The sequence below is a fragment of the Diadema antillarum genome, unplaced genomic scaffold (genome assembly GCF_040938485.1).
Source record: "Diadema antillarum isolate AM-2024a unplaced genomic scaffold, OU_Dant_1.0 scf00000074, whole genome shotgun sequence".
Lineage (NCBI taxonomy): Eukaryota > Metazoa > Echinodermata > Echinoidea > Diadematoida > Diadematidae > Diadema > Diadema antillarum.
Genome location: NW_027270963.1, coordinates 1125001 through 1151700, shown reverse-complemented (window position 1 = coordinate 1151700; position 26700 = coordinate 1125001). Strand labels below are relative to the sequence as shown.

General features: G+C 38.2%; 1 protein-coding gene and 1 pseudogene across 1 annotated transcript in view; one reads left to right on the top strand and one right to left on the bottom strand.

Moving 5' to 3' along the window:
• Window positions 1-6361, bottom strand: part of LOC139717279 (uncharacterized) — a 45987-nt gene extending 39626 nt beyond the window's left edge. Inside the window, exon 1 of the mRNA XM_071628773.1 lies at window positions 6266-6361. The gene's annotated coding sequence lies outside the window, so the exon portion shown is untranslated. The remainder of the gene's footprint in view (window positions 1-6265) is intronic.
• Window positions 1-26700, top strand: part of LOC139717280 (sushi domain-containing protein 4-like) — a 460844-nt pseudogene that overhangs the window by 102612 nt on the left and 331532 nt on the right.

Here is a 26700-nt window from a genome sequence, read left to right as displayed (position 1 = left end):
ATTATCAAAGACAATAATTTATTCATACATTTAAGAAGCACCTACATGGATAAGGACTTGACATAAAAATAGGCATTAAGACTTCACTTTTCTCTTCCAGCTTAAAATATTGTGAGTATGGGTGAGATTGAAAGAAAATAATAATCACTCTCTTACCCAAGTTTACTATGCCCCTCCCCTTATGCAGGAAAGGAAAAAAAATATGAAAAAGAAATGAAATTTGAGACCAGAATTCCTTGTGCTCATTTGCGGCGCCTTCTCTGGCAAATTTTTTGGCTGCCAGACAGTAATTACCTTGGAGAACGGTGCTAGAGTCGGTATAGCATTGATTGATGAGGCCATCTCGTAAAGTAGACACCCAACATTGAATATCATATTTAAACCGGCAAGATGTATTGCCCCATAGTTCTCCTATTTCTGCCACAAATGGTCCAATTAGAGGGCGCCTCCAGCTAAATCCCACGAATTAATAGACACAATTTCTCAGCCCTACCTCCATTTTCCGCCCCCGCCCAGCACCCAGCCATCCCCCTGACCATTCTGACGCCATGCTCACTAAGTTCTCAGCGATGGTATTCATCAATTTTTGATCATAGATATTAACATGTTGACCATTCATTTCAGCTTGTAGAAGACAGGGGCAGTAAGACTTTTTGTTGTGGTGGTGATGGTGGTGGTGGGGGGGGGGGGGATCTGAACAGCTAGGGGTCTATGCTTTGGTATGGCTGGGTCAAGGGTCATTGTTCCCTTCCCCCTCCCCTTTCCTCCTTTGTTGGAATATTGTGAGATGGAAAATCCTTCACTTTCTTGTGTCTTTTTTATATTATCAATTTTGTTCTTGTTTTTAAGAGCCAAAAAGTATGGGGGGGGAGGGGGAGGTTCTGTGGCCCCTTGAGGAAAAGGCTGTTGCAGAGAGTGATATTGATGGTGAGAGAGCATGAGAGAGAGAGAGAGAGAGAGAGAGAGAGAGAGAAGGAATAAATGTTAGAAATAGAAAAAGAGTTTTAATAGAGAGAAGATGGGAGGTAGAAATGGTTTGTTAGATTTAGGGAAGATTTGGCTTATAATAAAGTTTGAAAACTTTTATGACTCTTCTGGATGTATGGAAGTAGTCAACAAATATGTGCTACATGTTTTAGTCTGTGTTTGTTTTAAGCCTGTATAAACTTATTTTGTTAAAAGGAAAGTTTAAGTAGAAAGAAGAATGATTAATCTTGATAAGCATAATCAATTTGAAAACATTGCTTCTTGTGAAGCAACCACACCAAGGCCTCTCAAATGTGCACAATTAAGTAAGATGTAAAGGCACGTGAGGGGGCTGCATCAAATTTGACGGCTTTGGTGAGGTCTTGGGTCCTACTGCTCTCCAACAATGCTGCATTGGTCTTGATGGCAAGATCAAATGTACTGCAGTGTAATTACAGACAATGTAACAAGGAGGGGGATGGGGGTGGGGCGGGATGGAGAGGAAGCATGCAGTGTAGGTGGCTGGTGTGATGATATTCAATTACTAGGAGTCGGTACGTCACAACCTCTCTCTGTCTCGATATACGTGGCCCGTTGTCGGTTGTGTCGGGCAAGGTTTCATCACCCGTGTCTGAAAGAAAGTGACTCCTACAGAGGCAGGTGTGCCAGTGAAGGTTACAATCTTACAACTAACTCTTCTTGCTTCTCCGCACAAGTGCTTCTTCCCCACGACGGCGTCCCCCCCCCCCACCCGTATCTCCAATGGTCTATGCTTCCATCGATTCATGATGATAACTGCAGATCAGTCGGAATGATGAGCAGCTGTTCTTTTTTTTTTGTAATGTTACAGTTGCCAGAAGGTGTGAAAATTAATTGTTAGAGTGCAAACCAAAAGTGCGCATGTGTTTGTGAGTGTGCGTGTTGTGTTTTTCATTTTTAAGTTCTAAATATATCGCTGGTAAACAGTCAAGTAAGATTGGACACCCCACCGTGAATCCGCTTTTTTGTTTCTGCTTCTTTGTGAAAATTACATTATCTGGACAAAATCACACACATTGTGTTGGTGTCAGCACAACAGTAGAAGTGAAGATAGCCTGGAGCTTCTTTGAGAAGAAGCAATGATATTATATTTGTTTATGGTAGACACCTATGTGTTTCATAGTGCTGTTCCCTCAGGTAGAAAAGTGGTCCAGGTAATCTCATTTTAAGCAAAAAGTGAATTCATATCTGCTACCTGCAAACAAGTACCTTTTTATTCTTTTTTTTTTCCTTGACACCATTTTACATACAAGTGTATACTTGCCAACTCTAATGATTTGTGGACAGCAGAATATTTCTTTTTAGAGATCTGAATTTGTTACTTGTATTTTACTCTTATGTATGGATTTCTGGCAAATCTGCCTTCTAAAGAAACTATTGTAAGTGTAATGTAAGTTGCCTTCTGCTGTTTAAGTGTGCTTGTTGTGCATTTCACCCCAAACTTGCTCCACAATGATGTGGATAAAATATGATTAATTGTTAAACTTCAAATCCAAACATGGTGAACATGTGCACTCTACATTATATTAAATTTGGCACATGTGTACTCATGGATAGTCTGTGCTATGGACAGCACCTTTTATAGCGAAACCGACTGCGATCTCGTGCAACGACAAACTGCTACTGTTTGGGACCAAGATATTAACACATAGCCTGACAATCAATCCCATCACTTAGGTAGAGATGTCCATACAAACATCCTCTACCAGGTGGTGCAGCAGCTGGCTATGGGCCTAAGGTTACGATAAGGCCCTAGCCATGTGCTAGATGCACATACTTACTTGTATGCTGATATCCATATCTAACTTAGATAACATAATTAAACTGGTAAATTTTGAGATCTAAGACAGAACTGAAAATTTTGCTTTGTGGAATATGCTCCAGTACTATTAATACTGTGATATAAATTGTTATGGCAGACGATAATACATTTGGAACCAGAAAAGTTGTGTTTTGACAGCCCAGTCATCATCTAATTTCAAATGAAATTTTCCCTACATGCCTGTCATAAGTGCTGTATTTCACAGTTCTTCAAAAACAGTAACTACGATTATTGTGCAAGTCTTAACCCATTGAGGATGGACTGATTTTGCTGTAACACGCACTTCCCATAGACACCTGCCCAAGTATTCTCAACAGTCATCTTCAATGGGGAGTTTAAAATATCTTGGGGGAATTGCACCCAGTAAACGACTTCAAATAGACATCAGCTGTCTCAGTGATCACACTCCTCCTGATATCATGCACACTGTTATCTACTGGTAAGTACCAAAATGGACACCTTACACTTGGTTGAAGCTGATATGTGATTCTGCAAACTTGTTGAATAATAACTGCCAGCAGCACATGCACATTTGATTCCTATATGGTAATTACTACCTAGAGAGTTTCTCATTTTGGCAAAGGAATGACTTCTCCCACTTACTCTCAACTTCACTTGGTTTGGTTGCTTTACTTCCTCACACAATCGACCTCTCTCTTTCTTTCAAATGTTGGCAAGGTTGGTTTCCGAGAAATCAAAATGCTTGAGGTTTCACTGATAAACTTATGAAACAGGTAATTTATCCATGTTGAAAACCTACCACTGATGTTTCCGTTTAATGTTCAAGAAACAGGAAACTCATTGATAAGATAATACAAGGATCTGATAATCATTGTTTTATCTTTTTTTTTTTAAGTGTTGTGCCAGTCAGAGCCTGTGTTAAACTTGCTATGCTGCAGAAATACTTCTCTTTATCTTCTGTTAATCACGAGAATCAAGCAACAATTTCTTATTCGCCAATGTGCAGCAAAATTCAAAGTTCAAGGATGAAATACCAGTTATTGATCTAGTAAAGACATTTTTTGATAGATGCTTTACTCCACGAGTGTTGTCCATCTTATAAAATGGATTCTTTCTTGGCCATGCTATGAGATATAATGCCATGAGATATAACATTTTTCATTTTTGTTTATTAGTGGAGAAATTATTCTTATATGTTTAGATCTTGTTGGGATGGATCTCTTCCTATCATGACAACATGCATAGGGAGGCAAATGAAAGTTTTGTATGCGTTACCAGTAAACTCAAAAGTTAAAAAAAGGTAAAAGAATATCTTGTAGACATTTAAAAGCAGGGTTGATTCTGTAAAGCCTTGTGAAACTCTAACACATCCATCTGGAGTCTTCATTATATCAGGGTGATATTTAGAAGATGCAATTGATGTGATACTCAAAACAGAAGTTGTAACTCTTTCTCGACTGAAAGTACCAGTGACCAGCATGAGCATACAGCACTTGACGAGATGACTAATAGATGCAAATACAGCAGTGTCTAAGCCACAGAAAAATAAATTAATCTCACTTTGGAGAGAGAGCGGTCTCTCGAAACTGTGACCTATCCCAATTTCAATTAGGTTAATTCTTATGCTAAGCCCGTAATCTGTGCTTTTAGTTAGCGTAATGGAAATCTCATACAAAGTGCAAAGGATTTGGGGAGCTATGGAATGAATGAAATGTGCTACTGCTCATAATTGGAATTGTGTCTCTGATGCATGCCAAATCAAATCAACCAAGTTTGTGGGAAACAGTTAAGAAGTTTTTTATTATTATATTTTCCATTACAGATTTGCCCCCATGTCTTCTACAGATGTAGATGTCATTTTGGGAATTTGATGTAGGAGAAACAGTTAATTTGTCAGGTTAATCAGAGGTATTAATCAAAGACCATGTAGGAAAGTAAATTTGGGAAGGGGAGCTCCTCCTGCGATAAGTAACAAAGAAATTATAGTGTGATAATAAGATATTTTTCTCTTATCTTCAAAAGATGTCGATGCAGGAAAACAGCTAAGTTGTCAGGTTGATTAGAACTTTCGTTTAAAGACCAAGGAGGCAAATTGATTAAGAAGATGAGTTTGTAATGTACAAAGTGATAAACCAGCGTAAAAATTATGATATATGAAAGCACATCTTATATTCTCTTGTAATTTGCAAGATGATTTGAAAGGCATTGAGCAGCTAGTGTAACAAAAGAGAAAGTTTGAAGGAAAAATAGGAAAAGAACACATATCAAAAAATACTGGTTTAAGTTAATATGATGGCAGGGAGTTTATGATTTCATATCTTCCTGTTTTCTGTAGTTACTATAGAAATATCATTTTGTCGTTTGTCATATGAATACATGTTTTTTGTTAATGTTATACAAAGATATTCACATAAATATAGAAATTGAGATTTTTCAGATAATTTATCACTGCCTTAGCAGGTTCACAATCTTGGCCAAGAAATAAAAAAAAAAGAGAAAAGCCTTAACTATACTTAATTCTGTGTCATATTCTACGACAATCCTATTTGCTAATGAGTTCATCATTTGCGGAAAAAAAAATTAATATAGACACACTCCACTAATGAATATAGATGGCAGATCTTTGCTTGATTGTGACATATACTGCATCCTTTCATCCACTTTATGTGTAGATTGGTCTCCGCATCATGTTAATGTTGATTAATTCTCATGTCGTAAAACATCTTCATCTTGCGGCTAATGTTCCGAACATGACATGACCTTGGGTGATTGATAACTACCGTACCTGTTACGGTGGTTGGCTTCATCTATCAGGCCATTAAAGGAAGCAAACAGACAATCCTGTAAACATTACTTTTTTTTTCCCAGGGTGTCTCTTGCCTTAGGGAGTTATTAAAGAGTGATTAAATCCTGTCAAGTACCAACTTGATTCATCTTCTTCTTTGTATTTTGCCCGTTATATTTGTTGGCTGATACAAATAATGATCACATCTTGCGGAAGGAAACATATGTAGTTGCTGCTTCTTTATTCAGTCCGTGTGATTGAAAGCCTCTTGAAAGCCAAAACATTTTTTTTTCTTGTTTTGTGTACAAGCTCTGTACACTATTGTCAAGATGGCAAGCTCCCTTTCCAGTGGTGCATGAATAAGAAACTCCCACATACTTGTAATAGAGGGCAATAAACATCATTTTCACAATGCTCTCAAAGAAAATGCTACATGAGCCATCCACCCACAAACGCTTGTTCATCTGCAGCTTTTCAGCGGAGATAAACAGCAGTGCCATTTCCCCTCGCCCCCGAGATACCATCTTACTGCGAGATGGAGAATATCTGTTGCCCTGCACCTTGAACTTGCAGAAAGATGTGGTATAGAGAGAGACATACACATACTGGTTTTAAATGAAAAGAAAAAATTGACTTCTCACTAAAAGACGATTATCTCACATAGATGTGAAAGAAGCTTGTGGATCTCTTACCTGTAGTCAGTGATGATGTCTTGTGGTGGGGCTGTTCTTGTGAGATTGGGTGAGATTCCACAGTGGAGGTATCCGTTTGGTGGCGTTGGATTCTTGCTGCAACAGTCAGGCTGTCGTAGTAGGAAGCCCTCCCTTTTAAAAGCTACCAGCTCCCAGCACCGCTTAACTGACAGTCACTCGAGAAAACAAGCAGCCAATCGCAGGCTGTTCTGAAGCCTCGGTAAGTAACTCTAGGCTCCGCCCCCTCCTCCATCTCTCCCCCCCCCCCCACTCCTCCACTGGCTGCGTAGACAGGAAGTCATGTGGTGTGAGTGGAGCGAGAGAGTTTGGCGGCATATTGCTTTGTTCACGCTGGGCAGCCTGTTTCTCCTGCATCTGATAGGGAGAGGGATAAATGATTTCGGAGTGAATGACGAAGGATGATTTTAGGAGTGTCAGAAAGAGATGGAGATAGAAGGGGGGGGAAGTCAGAGAGTTATGTGTAAAGATGCACTAATGCATTATAACTTCTTGACTATCTGCTTCACAAGATATCTTTACATGTAGTGTCGCTTGGTGTCAGTTACAAGGCACCTTCTATTTTGTTAATGTGTCTTCCGCGGCATTACCCCCCATGCTACATGGAGTGAATCCAGCGGTCGGTGTCGTCAAGGTCTTGAGCTTTCAGACTAGACATCAGCGGCAAGCGTTGCTCCACCAGCACCCGGCATTGCTCATTTTCTTCCTCTGTTTTTGTAAATATTTTCCAGCACAGCAGACTTAATCACTTGATTGCTGGGAGCCAATTTACTCTGTGGCAGTGCAGTGTGTGTATCCACTGTGTATCCACACATCATATCTCCCTTACTCACTGTTAAAATCTCAGTGGGGCTGAATTCACACCTGTTAGTTTGAGAAAAAAAAAAGGAAGAATATTTATGAGTTGACAGAGGCACATTTCAATACTTTGCGGCATCCGCTTCAATCCTTTTTCTTTTTTCATTCTGTGATGATTTCATGTTTGCTTCTCCGGAGGATGTAGTTAAAATATGTATTTCATGAATATTGTCAGCATGGTTGATGTGAAACAGATCTTTGCAAAAATCTGATCAATTCCTGTCAGTTTTCCAGATTTGTGTGTGCATTTGTGGTATTTCAAGGGGATTGTAATGTGTGTACATTGACACTAGTTTTTCTTGGAGCCATAATGAAGCAGATGATCTCACAGACCTACAATGTACATTTGATAGCTAAACTAAATTAAGTCCTATTCCCAAGACTGTCATTTTTGTGATGATCATACAGACCTACATTTGATAGTTAAGAAAATCTTGGGAGACCAAGATCTTCTTTTTTTTTCTTGATACTACTATAAATGTAAAAGAAATAGGGTCATTTAGTGAACCATTCAAATTTGACTATCTTTTAAGTTTTATTGATACTTAAAAACCTACGTGTATTGCTGTATAATGAAAATGATGGTACAAGTGTACCAATTGATGCTGTGCTTGGGTAAGTAGCACTCAGGATAAAATACTGCTCATTACACAGAGAGACCATTACAGCTTGTAATGCAGTAATGTAAGGCAATTGTTACAAATCGAATGTCAAAACCTGTTTAGAATGGAGAGTCTGTTATGTTCTTACACTTTTATTTTTACAAGAGACCCATTTATGGACTTTTTACATGTTTATCTCTATCTGTGATATTTTATCGAGTAAGAAATAAACATTTGATAAAAAACACTATATTTGTTGCCTACCAAGGGAAATGCTACAAAATTCTTTGTATGGTGTATCTACCTCTTGCATTTTTGGTTGAAGGAAGATTCTTTATTTCTGAATTTCAAGGTAATTTTATGGTTGAGATTGTGCTTGCAAGCAAAAGTATCAAGTATAGATCTTATGAGAATTTGATGAAGTGTTAAAAGACAAAAGACAGATGTGTGATCACTTGAAATTATGAGATGTTTGTATAAATGTGCTGACTTTTCTGTGAGTTGACAAAAGTCAGTAATCAAATGTATACACACACAAAAGATATGATGAATTAAAGGATGCTGTTTTACTTTTTCATTTAATACAATTTAAAACAATTTAATTGTTTTTTTTTTCTTCCTACCCAAAGTCTTTGCAGGGTTACTGAATCTGTATCACATTGACTATGTGTATGTTTTATGTACCCTCCCCCCCCAAAAAAAAAGAATAAGTCTTCCTCCATGTTCAAAGGAAATCATAATTCTCTATTCCTATTGCAATTTGTACATGACCAATCCTCATAATAGCTGCTTCATTGCTAACTTGTCTCGCTGTTTTTTTTTTTTGTATTTTGCATATCTCTGTATTAGTGCATATTTTTCATATCTATGTGTTAATGCATATGTTTTATATATCTGTAATAGTGCATATTATACATCTTATATCTTTGCTGCCAATTCATGGCCAGTATCTAGTCCTAAGTATACCTTTGAGAGTTAGTTTGAAAAGGATCATGTCTTCACAAGCTTGAACCTCAGCATGACTTGTATCAATTAGGGAAGAAAAATGTAGAAGTGGACATTTTCTTGCTCAGAATAAATTTTATACTTCCCAGGTAAAAATCATGACGGGAGATATTTGCATTTTGTGGCTATAATAAAAGGTCTCATTGACACTTGTATCGTAGATGCAATGTGACGTCCCTGTAGTTACTTGTAACCTGAAACAGTCTTGAAAATGTAAGAATTGATGAACTGTCAGGTGGATTCCGTCTTCCCTGTCTTTATGTCAATGTAATGGGAAACGTACAAGGGGATCATTTTCATTGCAGATTCAATTACATGGGCTTCAGTTCTTTGCGAAGATTTGAGCGTATCTAGAAATGAATCGCATCAGTATGTGTCAATAGACAGTTTGATTGTGATGCACTCTCAAGTGTGAGGTGTCATGGCTGCTTTGATATGTGCAGCGAACCGGGGCCCTGTTGCAGAAAACTGTGATGATTTTACTATCTAATGATAAATCTGCAACCAATGGTAATCATCCATGATTTCATGGCTTTGATTGGCCGTGGAAAAGTGTTGCAATGGTATGGTATTTACCTTTGTACGCCTTTATTCCACGGCCTTCCAAGGTTCACAGTGAGATTGCATTTGGGCATCAAAATTGTCTTTCCCCTAAAAGTGCACCCTGAATTGCTTTTATTTCCTTAGAGTGCTGAAACGATTTTACGGCATCATTTTTTCCCGCAATTACCAGGAGAAAAAAAGGTCACAGCTATACATTATGCATCCATACATTGTTTCCATGAAAGGAGTGTTTAGGTGTATGCATATGTCACCATAAAGTGTTATTAAAAGCTGCCATATAAGTCGGGGGGGGGGGGGGGGGGATGGCAAAACCCTTACAACACTGTGGTGATGAGTGCTGCTAACCTTTAAAGTCAGCTAAATTTTTCCAGACATCAAGAATAAGCAATATTGCCCGCTTTTCCAGTGTCATTATAATTTTCAAAAAATGGGATGAAAAAACATAAAAATAATTGTTACAACCATCATTGTTGTTTTTTTTAACATATGGCATGATGAAGCTTGAAGTTGGGGCAGAATTTTTGATTTGTTTGGAAAGATATTTTGCAACATCTTGTCATACCTAGTGCAGCCAAAATCTGTAATAAGTGGAATCTGTGCTATGATTTCAGAGTTTCTCCTTTCTTTTATGAAGAAACAAGATTTGATATAACTTAATATGACTTGAATGTATTTTCAGCAATTTATATTATTATTGATGGTGTAAAAGCAATAAAAGCTGCTTACCAGTGTTTTAATACCATCTTGAGTCTTTCTTTCGAGGTGTAAACAGAAGGTGAAAAAAGGCAAATAGTGGACCATAGTTCGTCACCTCGAATGTGTGTGCAGGCATAGAAGTTGTCTGTCTGGATGCTAATGTTTTGTTTATCAGAGGATCATTATAGAAGTATTGTAGCAGCTGGATTTAGCTTGATACCAAGTTTCGAGATGAGTGCACGTCATTTGTGCATAATTGGTTTCTTGTATTCAACTGGTCAGTTGCTAAGCAGAGCATCAGTCACAATCTTATGTCAATGGGGATTGACAACAGATATGATTTGTGCAAATTGGAAGAAAACAGTGAATAGAGGTGGTTGATATTAGCAAGATATGGTTACTATATATATAATGTTACCCACGTTTTAAAGAAAGAGGAAAACTTGGCCAAAGCAATAGACGTCTTCAGAACTGGAACAGTAATAAGTATGAAAATTGCAGGTAGCAGATATACTCTTTATAGGAAGATTTTGTCACACAAAAGAAGATGGCATATTGTATTATGTCCAGTATTTCCAGGATATCTGTTTGCCAAGCACTCTGTTGGTGAACTGGAGAATATAGATCTCAATGCTGTGATGAATTGTGGCTCATTCATATATATTTCGTAAATATTTCATGTATAACTGAAATTGTCACAAAATTTGTTCTAGCGTGATATCGCAGTAAATGTCAATTCCATTTCATCATCAGATTTTACATATATATATATATATATATATATATATATATATATATATATATATATATGGGCCAATTGCAATTTACTCCATCAGAAAGCATAAACAAAATAATTTTGGTGATGACTGTTTTATAGAGGGAAGTTAAATTTCAGTTTATGTGATCAGTGATATTTTAGTCTTTGAGTTTGCTTGATCATCAAAATCTTCCAAGGTATAGAAAATTATCACAATTTTTTTCAATTCTGCAAAACTGGTAAATTGATGAAATGTATCTGTGATGGACTGGACAGTGAAATGTCACTCTGTTTTTTTCTGATATCATGTCAAATCAAAATTTGGCAATCATTTTTTGGTCAAAAAATATTTCAAGTACAGTAGTACTACATAGAGAATTCTTTTTACTTGAAATTTCAAGTCAAATGACCACACTTCTAAAAAAAAAAAATAGTATCCTTCAACCTTTTGAACAGCTCAGATAATATAGTATTGTAAGTGGTATTGCATATCGTCGCTGGGGCGACAAGACCTCATATCTGCAAAATGTCAAATGTTCAGGAGAGCCAAAAAACATGGCGGCTAAAGCGAAATTGTAACTCAAGAAAATTTCAACTTTTACAGTATCCAAAAAGAAGGTACCAACGGTATGCAGATGATTGCAAACAGCAAGGAAGTAGAGGTTCCTGTCTCCTTGACTTTGACATTTTCCTTATGCATGCTAAAATCGATGGCAGTAAAGAAATTAAGCTCAGTATTTTTGGATTTGGGCAGTAAAGAAATTATGCTCAATGTTTTTGCATTTGGGCAGTAAAGAAATTACGCTCAATGATTTTGCATTCAGCAAAAGGAAAAGAAACATTTCATTTTTGTGTTTTCTTGTCACCATTCAAAATTTCTCAAATAACGATATTGGCAGTGCGATCAGACTTCTTTGCTCTAGCTAGTGTTGACAGATGCTACTTTATTGCTCTGATAAACAAAGGGTCTTTAACGCACTGCACGTGCTTTGGTGGGTGCAAGCTGTGTCTTGTTGGCTTGCCCTAATCCCGATTGTGGTAGGCATCAATCAAATTGACTTTTATAGCAGACGTATAATGAAGTCTGTGTGATAATTGAGATCATCAGAGAGTGAAATTCCTATCAGCGATGAAATTAAGTGGGTTTGCTGGGGTTTTTTTTTAGATTCTAGTTGCAGTATTCAGTGGCAATATGGTGTAAGCAGGGTACTCCTCACTCCATGCATCCAAATTGGTTACAAGGTGCTTACAGTATGTGGTTTCCAATCATGCCGATTGGTTTGAGCCGCTCGCAAGAGGGAGATGTCTAAAACCACCTGTCGATTTCATCAGGAGCAGAGAAAACCAAAGTGCCCTTTAATGAAAAGGGTATAATCAAACAAACAGAACAGAAGAAGTCTCATTTAAGATTAGGAGTTACCCTATAAAAGAAAGCTGTTAGCTTTAATGTTTAATGTATTTTCACAAAACAAGAAATTCAGTCACATCTAAGGGACGAATTTGTATGAGGTACTGATATCATGGCCTCGAAACGCTCCCATGAATTTGATGTACTGTACAAAACAAAGATTTTGCGGAGTTTTTCATGTTGTGATACATGAAAATAACAACGTACAAATACGAAAACATGCCGAAAGAGCAACAAGCCAAACTGTCATTCCTAAAGAATAATAAAGACATGGCAGTGCTAGATTATATGCAACTGTAGTTACTCTGCAGGCTTAGCATGCTGCATTGGCCATGATGTAGCAATGTCTGGGTCATAGCAGCGCACTAGTACAGTTCTTTGAATGCAAATTACAAATTTGGTGCTTTTTGAAAATTTGCCATCACTGTCTTGTGTAGTTCAATGCACTTATTCTAATTGACGAACACGGTGCAGTTTTTTTGTTTGTTTTGATTTTACTCCATCTGCCAAATAAGACTTTAAGAATAAAGAATTTATTCACGTAAAGCAGGATGTTAGCTCGTGTTCAAATACTTCCACCACCCACCATAACCCAAGCCCTCCACATTTTTGATTATCTATCACTGGTGATAAGTGCAAAAACGAATATGTAAAAGAGCAGTGGTGAGTTGTTTTAGTGGAGTTGCAGAGTTGTTTTAGTGGAGTTGCAGAGTTGTAAAGAAGATGTTTCTTGGCAGTACAATCAGAAGAAGTGAACATCTGATTCTAAAAAAAAAGAAAGAAAAAAAAAAAGAAAAGGTAAGGAGCAGTGCTCAGGAAGTGTAAAGATCACATGACCAGAATAGCCTCTTAGAGGGTGCTTTCTCAATAGATGAATATGTGACCCGCTACAACAAAATAGTCCTAAAGTCGGGTGAGGCCGATTATTTGAAAATTGCATGACACAATTTCCTAATCTTTCTGCTTTAAATTGATGTATAACACATCTTTTAAAAATAATCGGCTGTGGAGATATCGATGTTTAAAAGAGAGCATGTCGAGACGTCTGGGAAATCACTGTTTCGAGAAAAGCGCCCTAAAAGATCTCCTTGCGACGCAATCACGCTCAAGGGACACGCAAGTCAGTATTCACCTCCGGACAATAGAAGGTAAGCCCTAGCAACCCCCGAAATGCTCATTCAAACACAGCGTCGGCGGTCTCCTCACCGACCAATCAGTGACCAGGATGCCAGGAGAAGCGGCTGGACATAGCGCAGCTTGCCAGCACGCACCAGTCGACTGGGCGGTGTGCGAGCTTCACGCTTCGGTTAGCGGCAAGCAGCAAATTGACCAATGAGATCACTCTGGTCGTTGTTAGGGGCGGAGCCTATCTGTGGTGCTCAATCCAAATGTTCAAACCCGTTTCTGCTTCGTTGAAACGCCAAAAAACATGGCCCAGAAAAACGCTGTTTTTTTGCCTTTCCTTTCATCATTTTGCTTCAAAATTTCGACAGACGATAGAAGACATGTCAGACTCTAATAATATGTCAAATTCAGAAAATCATAAGTTTTGACCAATTTTGATGCTCTGACTTCAAACTCGATTTTCACGGCTTTGACCCTGCGCGACTTTAGGACCATTTGGTTGTAGCGGGTCACATATTATGGTGTTATCACTTATAGGATGTCTTTATGGTTGAAACATTCTGACCTGTCAGATTTTCCCTTTCTATATCTTTTTTTCCCTTTGCTTCTACTTTACTCTTCACATAAATTTGAAGAAATGATATACAGGAGTAGTGCCATTTGATGTGAGACTTTAGCAGCAAGTTTTCATCTTTTTTTTTTCCCTCCTCAAAAGTCATACAATTCAGTGTTTTCTTTGTTGATGAATTCCTATAGAACCTGCGGCATGCATTCTGATAACAGAAAGTGGTGAGTTGAGGACATGCATTTTACAAGTATGTATCATCCATGGTGATGTGCTACTCTGGGGCTGATCTGATAAGGAGACTTTATCTTTTTTTTGTGCAGTTTCCATAGAAACATAAGAAATGCTCACAGCCAAACATTCATTGTTGTCACCATACCTGCTACTGAGGTGAGAACAATCATTTAATGTTAGTGTTGGTGGACAAGGCCCCGAAGGATGAACTAGCATTTTGCATCAAGTTCAAGACATTTTTGAAATATTCATCACAACAAACTTTATAGCTCTCCATACAGAGTACACATCACAGGATGTCAGTGCCCCCTGTTGGATGACACCGGATTATTCCAAATCTGGGCGCGTAGTGCTCCCCCCTTCAAACTAGAAGATGTGTAACTAATAACCAGCTGCTTGTACGTTCACACCCACCGGCCTTCTAGGCATGTGAATGGAATAGGTCAAGCAGCCACTAAGACACAAACACTGGTGGGAAAAGAAAACTTCCCCACTTGTGTTTCCCCTCCCCATCAAAGAGAAAATTAGGATCATGCATGATTAACATGCAAACGGATCCATACCTGTTTATTGCGGACTTGGAGGGCAGGTGCAGAGTTAGGCATGTTGATAAGAGAGATGCATTGTTTAGGTTGGATGTATTCAGGAGTGTTGAGATTCTTACGCAAAGTAAACAGAAGAGAGAGAGTAAAATATTTAGAGATTAAGAAGAAGAGGGAATTGAGAAATCTTGGAAGTTTTGCCGCATTCAAAATGATTCTTGAGGACTCTTTGATTGCCCGAGTTCTTCTCGTAATATATCTTGGTTTAGCTTGGGCTGAATTTGTCTGTGCTGAAACTCAGCGATATTACAAGTAGTTGTTTATCCTTGATGTTGTAGTTCTGTATTTCGTGTCATGGTAATAAGACGTTTCATCACGACTGCGACATGATGTGTAGATTTATACTCCTTTCCCATCAGGGGCATTTACCCACACAAACTCAATATCAGGAAGCTAGCACAATTTTATTGACTGATATCTCTCGAGTGACATCTCGGGGTGATAATTACACAAATCTTGCTCTGAGAGGAAACCAAACACTCTCCCCAAGGCTTGAATGAACCGAATGAGGAATACAAATGAAGACAAAAAATGGGTGTGAAGTGGTTCAAAACAAGATTTGTGAAAAGTAAGATCTGATGTTAGTATTTGTTATGAAAAAATAATGCTTAGTGATGATAGATACCATAAATAAAATGTTGGGTTTGTTATCTGCATCTACAGTTTATGCACCATGTTCTTTTCACTCACAAAAACAGTCATACATAAACACAAGTTCAGAGGCAATGCAACGGGGAATCACAGAAGTAGAGAGAAAGAAAAACAATATTTCTTGCTGATTTTTGCTTGTAGTGTAGCTAGTGTGTGTTCACATGCTTTGCTTTTATTGAGTCCTTTGTTAGAATTTAGTATCCTTTATTGCAACTTCAATTCCATATTTCTAGCTGTTGACTGCTGTATAGCTTGGTGGGTCCAAGTATATGTATGCTACAGTTTACTTATAGTCCCTGATTTCCCTGGTGTATGTATGAGAATTTAGAACAACTTGTTTTATGATTCTCTGCACCAAAGATGTGTCAACTAGAGTAGCATAATTTGGTGCTGAAGTCTTCCTTTTATATTGCTGAAGGAGTTTTGTGGCCTTGGAACTAGTTTGACACATGGTGGACTTGTTTTTAGCTTTATCGGGGGGGGGGGGGGAGGAAGGGACGGACATACCTGTGATGATGATGCAAGTTTGTGCCATTGCTCCTCTCTTATCTTGATTATGTATGGCATAGCTTTTCTATCGATCGACGTTTATCCGCGCTCATAATACTGCCTTTGATGCTCATCTTCCGTAATGTTTCACTCTGGGGGTGACGGCAATGCAGCAGCAATTAATCTCTCTTTTTTTTTTCTCTTTCTTCTTGTGGCTCCTCGCTAAGCTGGTGTGCACCGGCGTGTCAGGCTCCCTGTCAAATGCTCATTGTTGCATTAGTAATGTGGCATCTTCAAACAAGATGTAAAAGGGCTGAAGGGATGATGAGGGCTAAAGGTGATGGGATATTGGTGAAGGATCTCTTGCCGTGAGCCTGGAATCATGAATGGTTCAAGTTTGATGGGGATTTATGTTGTAAGACTATATTTTATCTTATCTTTATCATCCATCTCCCTCTATTTTATATGTCTGTTTTTATAGAATAATTATTTTTCTTTAGTATAATTGCACTCAAAATGAAAGATTGATGCTTATTTAAAGAGAGAGTAGAACTTCACTGCCATTTATTTTGACGTAAGGAAGATCTCAATGCGATTTGCTTCTTTACACCTGTTGTCTTATCTAACATTACACCTATCATGGCATTAAAACATGAATTTATAATCCCTTTCTTTTTTTTCAGGAAAAAAAAGAATGTTGGCAATCATGCCAGAGGTAACTTCCAGAAATGGCTTCCATTGAGGTGAATAAACTACTGTAGTTTCAAGTAGCATGCATCTCCCATGATCCTCTCTCATTTCCTTCTTAATCTGTGATCATTTTCCACTTTTATCCTTCTCATTTTCTCTTAAATCCTGGAGATTTGGATCAAATGCTGCACCTCTCTTTTTCCTGATGCAGCCTCTTAAAAATAGAAGGAGGTGTCGGAAGCTTGTATGAGCAAAAAAATCAATACATATTATGAATCAATGCACTTTCAGTGCATTTAAGTGCATGCAGGCCAGTGTGACGTACAAGCTGCCGTAACCGATTCGTTTCCACACATATTCCCATGACACTTTTGTGTTCCAACATGCTGAATATGATGCATGATTTTTTTTTTTTTTTTTCATTTGCATGTGTCACTCTGTGGCTACATGCTTGAAATGTACAGTAATAGTTGAATACTTGTTGGAAGGCTTTGCGGGCAGCTAAAAGAAAAAAAAAAGCTTAAAAATCAGATTTGTAATATGTATACTGTGTTGAATATTCACGGATATGAATATCCAGATATAAAGGACAACTTTTGTCATCCAAACAAAATAACTTCTTTTCAATCCAAAGGCAGTGATCAGACATACTGTGGTAAAGTTTACAAAGTTTCACAATAATGACACTTATGGTTGACTTACTTTCCCCCAGCGTACTGGATGACAAGATCCTAAACATACCTAACCGCTGGTGAAGTTGGATTCTGGAGATCATTGTATCATGATCTGTTAGCTCGGTTGAGAATGATAAGGGCATTGAGTTGCCACTAAACCCATAGTGTTTGAGACAACTTAAAGCCCTTCTCATTCTCAACAAATGATTATTGTTCTGGGTAAAGCAAGTGTTGTGTCCACACCCTTCGTATGAGTACAGTCAAACATTCTTTTAATATCTCAGAAAAATGAAATGTCATGCAATTCCTTTTAAATATCCTCCTACGAAGAGTCAATATTTTTTCAAGGCCCTCAAATCTGGAATTCTGTCCACTCTGATGTGAAATGTAAGAAAACGGTATAAAGTTTTAAGAAAGCTTTCAAGTGTATTTTACTTGAAAGGTATTCTGGAAGTTACCAATATCATTTTCTAAATTTATAGGAGATTAGCATGATAGCGGTGTGTTTGTGAAAATGGCATCTTGTGTATTGTTAACGTGCTGGTGTATGCTTTGTCTGTGTATGCATGTGTGTCTGTGTGAGTGTGTGTGTGTGCCAACGTTTTTCTCAGTTATAGTTTATAGAAAGAAGAGACATAATGCTGTATTTACTTTTCCGGGGTTAGTTTTAAATAAGGCCCATTGCCTTCTCACTAACCCTTTCACTTGATATCTTTGGTTGTTTGTTTGCTTTGTTTGTTCGTTTGTCATATTGTCATGTTATACTTGTCATACCATTGTCACATTTTATGTATGCATGCTTTTCATTAAGTGAAAATAAATGAAAAAAAATGAAATGAAATATCTTGGGTTGGTCTAAGCTTGCATGACTCCACAAAGTGTCATGGAGTGCTAGTCAAGAGAGTGACATGAATACATGTATTTCTTCATGGCTTTAAAGGACAAGTTCACCTTCATAAACATAAGGATTGAGAGAATGTAGCAATATTAGTAGAACACATCATTGAAAGTTTGAGGAAAATCGGACAATCCGTTCAAAAGTTATGAATTTTTGAAGTTTTTGTGCAGTAACCGCTGGATAAGAAGACTACTGCAGTGTGTGAATAACTTAGATGTCACATGCGTACAACAATATAAGGAAAATATAAAGAGAATTTCACAAAATTTCATCTTCTGAAAAAAGTTCACATTCCCCCGACTCGTTACCAGACAAATGTTATGGGTAATATTATTCCCCCTGCCTTTAGAAAGAGCCAAGTCAAGTGCTCTTTTATAATGTGAAAAAAGTGAAAATATGTTGAATTTTCTTATATTTTCTTTATACTGTTGTACGCATATGACTCACAAGCTGTAGTAGTCTCCTCATCCAGCGGTTCCAACACAAAAATTTTAAAAAATTCATAACTTTTGCATCGATTGTCCAATTTTCCTCAAACTTTCACTGATGTGTTCTACTAACATTGTTGCATTCTCTCAATCCTTATGTTTATGAAGGTGAACTTGTCCTTTAAAGGTCGTACAGTTAAACTCGCATAAGTCGATCTTCTCGGGACTGAGCAAAACACATCGACTTAGGGGAGTTTCGACTTGTGCGTAAGTCGAAAAAAAATCGACTTACAGTTACACCACGCGTACACATGTATAATGTACATGTATGTTGTCTACTCTGGAGCTGAGAGCTGGAGCGGTGTTCCCGATATTTGCCCTTCAGCAAGACACTTTATCCACATTGAATATTACAGTTATTCATTTCAAAAATGAAGAGCAAACATCTGACATTTATTCTAGCATCTTATGGAGCCGATTGTTACCCACGCTGTTCATTTCCAAACTGAAGGCAAACATCCGGCTTTTTTTTTTTTTTTTTTTTTTTTTTGTGGCCCGGCATGCGTTTTTGGTGACCCCGGTCGCGTATTAACCATTCGCGAAATCGTGATTCGATTCGCGAAAAGACTCCGCTAAGTATATAAGGCATAGATCGCGCGCTACACTCGGCAGGGGCTACGTCGTCCTTTCACCAGGTCTGGGTAACGGAAACCAAAATCTCGCGTGAGTTCTTGCATTACCTATCGTTAATGTCAACGAAACATCGTTAATTTGCGCTTGGGATCGTTACTCATCGTTACTACAAACGTTAATTTTCCCGATCGTTAGTTTGCGTTAATAACGATTCAGGTGAAACCGCTTGCGTTAATGAAACGTTAATGTTTAATTGACGCAAAAGTTTCTTTTGGTAATACTGTATGTAAACAAAAACTGACGTCTCGTGATTTTGACAGTGATTTATTACACAATAAAATCTTATTCGACTTAGGCACAGTGAATTCAATGGTTTTTTCCGTGAAAGTGTTCTTGGACTTTCATCGACTTAGGCGAGTATTCGACTTAAAAAATTCGACTTGTGAGTGAATTAATACACGTAAGTCAATGGGGAAAAATCGGGACTTTTTAAAATCTTCGACTTGCGCGATTATTCGACATATGCGACGTCGACTTAGGTGAGTTTAACTGTATACTCCCTTTTGCAAATGTCATTCATTTTTGCATGGTTGAAGAATAATGTCTCCCAGCATTGTGTACGAAATCATGGTAATATATGTCAGAGATAAAAATGAAAGAAAGAAATGAAAACTAACCCCATAATATACCAGCTTATGAATGGAATCTAATTTTCTGGGTTGCAGATGGTAAGGATGAACAAACTTTAATAACCATACAACTTTTTGAACATATCCGTATAACTTCTAAACATGATGTGTGATTTACCTCAAACTTTCCGCATTCACTGACTGGCACAGACATGTTTGGAGAAACGTTCCTTATTTCTGTCAGGACTAATGACAAACCATTTCTTCGAAAGATGAATGTATCTACAAGAAGTTTTACAGCTGCGTCAGATTTTTACCAAAATTATTGACCTATACACAGAAGAAACTCTCAGAAATGCAATGACATACATGTGTACCTGTAAGTGCATTACCCAGTAGTCTTCATCACCCGACCCAGAAGTTTTAGGTTTAAACTGTATTTTGCATTTTACTGGCCTCCGTGACAACTCTATTTCGGTGGAAAGATGAGCAAAGAAAATGGGATTCCATTGGAGTCGAACCTGAGACCTCCGGATCCCTAGACCGGTGCTCTACCGACTGAGCTGTAGAAAGCCCTAGTTCAGTGTTCGTCCCAGAAACCCTTAATTCTCAATGCTCGGGTGGTCAGAAGCTATAGCAGTGTGTTTGTGTGTGACACACACGCACACACGTAAACCTGGCATAAACCCGAAGGATAATTCAACTTGGGGATAAATGCGAGGGAGCACGGAAGTGATGCAGCAGTCAGTGATTGTCAGTTTATTCTGTCTTTATTTGTTACAACTCTATTTCTATACATCCAGGACATTTTTTATGTAAGTGTTAAGACTGAGCACAATAGCAGGTATACATAATAGCTTCCAGTTTTTTACTGTTAGGTATGCTTGGTGTTTCACTGTTCAGTGTTGATTGTTGTATGGTTTCACATCACGACGTTTCACATCAAAATGTTAGATGAATTTCATGAGGTGGGTGTTGCTTTTCAGCCCAGACATTGAGATTAAGGAAGCTTGCTATTCTGGTCATTCGAACAGTGGTGAATATGAAGAAAGGCCCCAAATAGGGTGCATTTGTGGTTGTGTGGGACGACTGAGGTCCACGGAAAACCATGCATAGTCTGCGCATTATCACTAATGAGCTGGGTATGAATTGCGCCTGAACGCGATAGCGGCAACATTTTCGCGAACGAACACTGATATTCCATGCACATTTTGCACATTATTTTGCATAAGAACTATGCAAACTACACAAAAATTACGTAAAACAGCACAATACAGGGTAAACTTTTACCGGAAGCCAAGTTTTGAGCTGCTCAAAACTTGGAATCTCGCAAAGCGCCAATCCAGCGCACATCAGCGGACAACTACGAAGGTTCCACGTCAGACAAACCCATGAAATGCACAAATTGTGCATGTATCACGTAAGACTCAAATTTCTTACGTGATTCATGCGTTTACGCAACTTTTGGGCAGTGTGACCGGGCAAGAGGCAAGCCAGCCTTGCAAAACTTCAGATACCGAGAAAATACTTGGCTTTTGAAGAGAAAATTGGTGTTAGTCTTCAATCCCGCACGAAGTCCATTTCAAAATGTGGCTATGGATACCAGCACAAACTTTGATCTGTAATGTGATGAGACCTGGCTTCTCCTAATTCTGTCAAGAAGTGATAGGGCTCAGGCTGGTCCATTTAATTTACATGTGTGACCCCCTGTCCACATGAAAGTCAGTTTATACCTAAACTTGATAAATAAACGACGTATAAAGAATCGCTGTATAGCCAACAGACCATTCAGATGCTAATCTCAACCATTCTGGAAAATGTCATTTAGATGTGCAGTTTCTCACTGCGCATACTGTTATGGTCATGAATGACAGATGGGGTTACCTTTTGTGCACGCTCCCATTAAGCCCCGCACACTTGTAGTGTTCCATGGTCGCCAAACATTTAGACGCACAATAGACATGGTGGAATGTTGATTTGTTATCGAGTTATAGTTCGAAACGATGCTTTGACAGTCGTTTTGCTATACATTGTTTCATTAGTCAGCATTCAAACATAAAAAATTCATCGTAAAGCTATACTGTTTTGGTATAGATATTCCGTTCTAGTATAGATTTTTTGCATGTGGACACCCTGTTAGACTCATGTGGTAGTAACAGAGGTCATACAACCTCAGCAGGAAATACGAAGAAGTTCCTACTGATCTGCTTTCTAATAATTCCCTCCTCCTCCCCCCACCCCCCCCCCCCCAAGAAAAAAGAAGAATACCCCCTGAAAAATTATAGAAATGGGATTCTGGTTGTGACAGAGAAATACATCTTTCCCTTTTATTACCTCCGCCAAGGGAGGAGGTTATGTTTTCGTTACCATTGGTTTATTTGTTTGTTCGTTAGTTCGTCTGTGTGCAAAATAACTCAAAAAGTAGTCAATGGATTGGGATGAAACTTGCAGAAAAGGTTGAGAATGACACAAGTAACAAACCACTAACTTTTGGTAGTGATCTGAGAATTTTTGGGGAATTTATGAAGGATTTTTGATATTTTGGCAGGTAGGGTCAATGAACTTGGGAGTTCAGGCTGCGCATATTTGAGGTTTGAATGTGCGCACTAAAGTGCGTGCTCTAGTTTCTGCTAGGGCGAGGCACGCCTTGAGGGTTTATGATGTAACAAAGGCTTCTATTCCATTGGGAAATTGGGCAAGTTTTCAGCATGTATACATATTGGTGGAAATCACTGATCTCTGTGGAAGAGCCCAAAGAGCTTTTCCCTAGTGGTGGAGAGGAGAAAATCTCTTTGGGAAGACATCAATGGAAATTAGCTGCTTGGTGGAAGTCTGCGCTCTCATAGTGCTTTTCTAGTTTTCATTCAATTGACAAGACAGATTTGTGAGCCTTGGGTAGCACGACGATCACGTTTTCAGGTTGTATCAAGTACATATGTTCTATTTCTGCATAACAAACAACTTCCATATCTGATGGCTAAATTACCCGCATCAGACTTCATTCTTTTGTAAACTACGAAGTCCTACAAATGATAACTGCCATAATTTCAATGTTAAAGCAGGAAAACTGTATTTGCATGGCTGGCGGGACAGAACCTTTCATAAGGTTTGCATGTTGCAGAGGAAGGTTTCTACTGGTTTCTCCCATAGACTAAAACCAATTAGCATTAAAATTGGCTCTTCTAGATGCTATAAATATTTTTTCTCTTCAACCAAACATCTTCTAATTTTGCTCTGTGTTGTTCACAGAAGCCATAGGTTGTGAGTTATTAGCCTATTACATATTTTCCCTCTGTATTCAAGTTTGATTTCTTTTCTCTGTACCGGTATTCCGGTTTTCGCAAAATTTTCTTATGGGTCTGTCAAGGCATTAATAGGGAAAAAGGGCTACTGGGTCCTAGAAGCTTAAAGGGGCACTACAGTTTAGCCTGTGGTCTATCACAAATTCTAGTACATTACCTCCCAGCCCCTCACTTATGGGGGAGGGGTCGTCATGTCTCTCACGTTTTGATCAAGGTCTGACACAATTTTCATGTTCTGTCGACGTGCTCTACCAATTAAATGTGGATGCCAAGCAGTTTTGACGCACGTTTGTGCCCACAGTACATCCAGCTTTTATACCTGGGACCTTCATACATTTTGGCTTCTTCTATGGCATACTTGGCCCAATTTTTGTAGATGTAGCATTTTGTCATCTGATGCTCAGATTTGAACGAATCTCCCCTGCTGGTCCCGGCTTTTGAATGTTCCTTTCCAGACCCCGCATGCCACGCCAGGCTGAAGTAGAAAGAAAATGAAAAAAAAAAAAATACAGTGAGCTCTTACAGTGGTTTCTCCCCTAACATTATTACTTGTCAGTCTGCTAGATACAGTAAAATTTTTCATTTAAGGTTCACGCATGCTGCAACAGGTTCCTCTTATCAATAGTTTTAGTTTTGAAATTAAAGTCAAAAAGTTAACAAAGAGAGTGATTAATGAACTTCATCTTGACACACTGATGGGAGATTTGTGAGGTGGTGATGTCATCACTTTGTCTGTGCATCTGTGGTTTGGACTAACACTGCAATTTGGGTGAAAAGTTTTATACTTTAAGATTCTGTGTTAATTTTAACCTGTCAAGGACTGACTGTTGACTGATTTTGCTCACAACACGCATTTCTCATAGACACCTGCCCGAGTATACTCGGGACTCATCTTCAACAGGCTAAAGATTTTAATTCAAATTTTAATGCATTTTCTGCCATTCTCTTGGGTTAATTTTACTCTGTATTCCTACCACAACATGAAAATGGATACAAATTTCAATCTAGCATATCATATTGCGTGGAAGAGTAGCAAAAGTGTGTAGTTCTGATGTACATGTGTATGTAACGTTTGTCTTAAAAAAAAAATCTAAGATTTCCACTCAGAAGGACTTCCCTATTCCTGATCAAGATCAACCAGCTTTTAAATGTAGCTATTGATATTTTGTATTCACTCTTTAGTATGAAGTCTCCATCAGCAGGAAAAAAGCCATTACAGAAATGATCGTCTGACTCGGTGTTTGTTCCGACTGAATTCTTGTCTTTCAAGACGGGGAGACCGATACCTCTGACTCTTGTGCCTGATGACACCCAGGTTCTTTGCGTGTCCACTCATCCTCAGGATAACACCAGTTTAATAAGTGCATGTTTTCATCTTTAACTCCCCAGATTTGATGGTGGTGGGAAGAGTTGCTTTCGTTGTTGCTTGCATTATTCATCCTGGTAGGATTTGATCTTTTAAATGTTGAAATCTAAAAGGTTCTCTTATCTAGGAATTCTTTTGCTAATTTTTTTTTCTGAGGGACAAGAACCCATAAATGATGTATTCTTGTGATTTTGTGAGGAATGGCTGTTCTGTGCCATCTCAGTGACAATTGACCATTCTTTGTCATCTTTGCCCTCGTAGCTATATCCACTTTTGTTGTGCCAGCTCGTGCACATAATTCGCGAGAAATCTTGGCGGATGTACGTTTCCGCAGGTTGCGCTGCAATCCACAAATGCCCAGAGAGTGCCTTCGCAGAATTGTGGAGGGAGTCACAATTGAAAGACGGAAGAAAAAAAAAAAGAACAGAGAAAAAGAAAAGAAAATTGATATATACCTTTTCATCAGTGGTATATTGAGCGATATCAAGACTTATGCATTTACCAGGGCAGTGTGATGGTTGCATGGTACAAATGTATTCTTACTTGTCTCTGAAAAGGACAGAGCTGAAGAAAGTGAGTTTCTATATGTACTTCTTTGTTCATGTGTTCTGTGTGCGTGTGTGTGCATATGTGTTTGTGTGTATGGTTGTTGGTGTTTTTTGTTTTTTGTTAAACTTGGCTGACAATTCTTAGCTGCGATGATAATGCGAAATGTTTTTGCAATCTTAAATGTCAAATTGGGTCTCTCTCTTTGTGTGGGTACTTGGAAGAAAAAGAGCAGTATTTACCACAGTTTGTGACATTTCATGCTAAGAGGGCATGGACATAGAGGCTATACTTGGTACAACGACGATGCTGTAGGTCAGCAAAGTTCAAACTATGGCTTCACAAGAATGATTGTACTTTGAAAAAGAAAAGATTGCAAGAAAGAATGAAAAAGGAAAATTAATTTTAATACCAATGTTCTTTTCTCTTTGTATTGGTTAATCTTTACATTAAGCTGTCTTTAATATTTGTGTATGATGTACAATTATCTGAGAAAAGTAAAACTTTTTTTTTTTCAAATATAAGTTAAGTAAGACTTCCTGATATATTGAATTAAGCTATTAAGCATGATATTATGTGAGTGTCAGTGTAGTATTATGTAGTATGCAAAGCTGTCAATTTCAAGGCTGAAGAATCACAAGAGTGACGATCTTCCGTGTACTGATCCGGTGGCAAAAGCTCGTTAATCTTCGGCCCAATGCACTCTCTCAAGCCACATTTTCTGTCACGTCGGGACAAAAGAAAAAAAAAATGGCTAGATTCACCCTCTTCCCCTCCACGTTGGCTGTTGTTTTCTTTTCCTTCCTTGTTGGAGAATGGTTCTCCTGTGAATACGTCTTTTTTTTTTGGTGTTAAATGTCTTCTTCATCTTTCACAATCATGAATGCTTGTAAAGCAGGCTTTTGGCAGCACGTAATTGTATCGCTCTCACTGACAGATGCCCAATGGGTTGTGTGGTCTATTTGGTTTGTTTGTGTGTATGTGTGTGTTTGTGTGTGTGTGTGTGTGTGTGTGTGTGTGTGTGTGTGCCCGGTACTCTATATGTCAAATATCACACATACGGACTTGTGTAAGACAATATCTTGAGTCGTTAGTTTGACAAGTGTTTGTCTACTTGCATCAGTCACCAAGAATAAGAATTCAACTAAGTGTTGCGCATGTGCAATATGGAGAATGGAGAATATCTACATGTTTCGTAGAAGGGAGAACAGCGCTAACAATATCGAAAGTTTCATCAAGGTGCAATGTGGAAGGAACAGTAGTTGCATTAAGTGGTGGTTGATGCTAGATTCTCATTTTAGTAAGAAGTGTTTGATAGTGAAGAGATAGGTTGACACATGTACATTCGCAGCTGTTTAGATGTGTGATCTTTGAATTCGATTTTCCAAGGAAACGTGTATAAAACAATGTTTCTGAGTGATATGTCTTGGGTTCTATCCCTTGGCTATCAGCACAATGATTTTTTTATTTTTTCAAAGTGTACGAACTGTCTATTGCGTTTGTTATCACAAAAATAAAAAAGCAAGCTTGGATGAGAACTCGAACAACATTTGGAGCCAGGCAAGAAATGAACTTTGTAATGCTTATTCAGTGTATTTAGCATCAACTTGGTAAAGGTCCTAATTGATGTAAGCATTCCTATCTTCACAATGTTTTCATCAGCGAAGAGTCTTATCAAAAGGTCACAATGTCAAA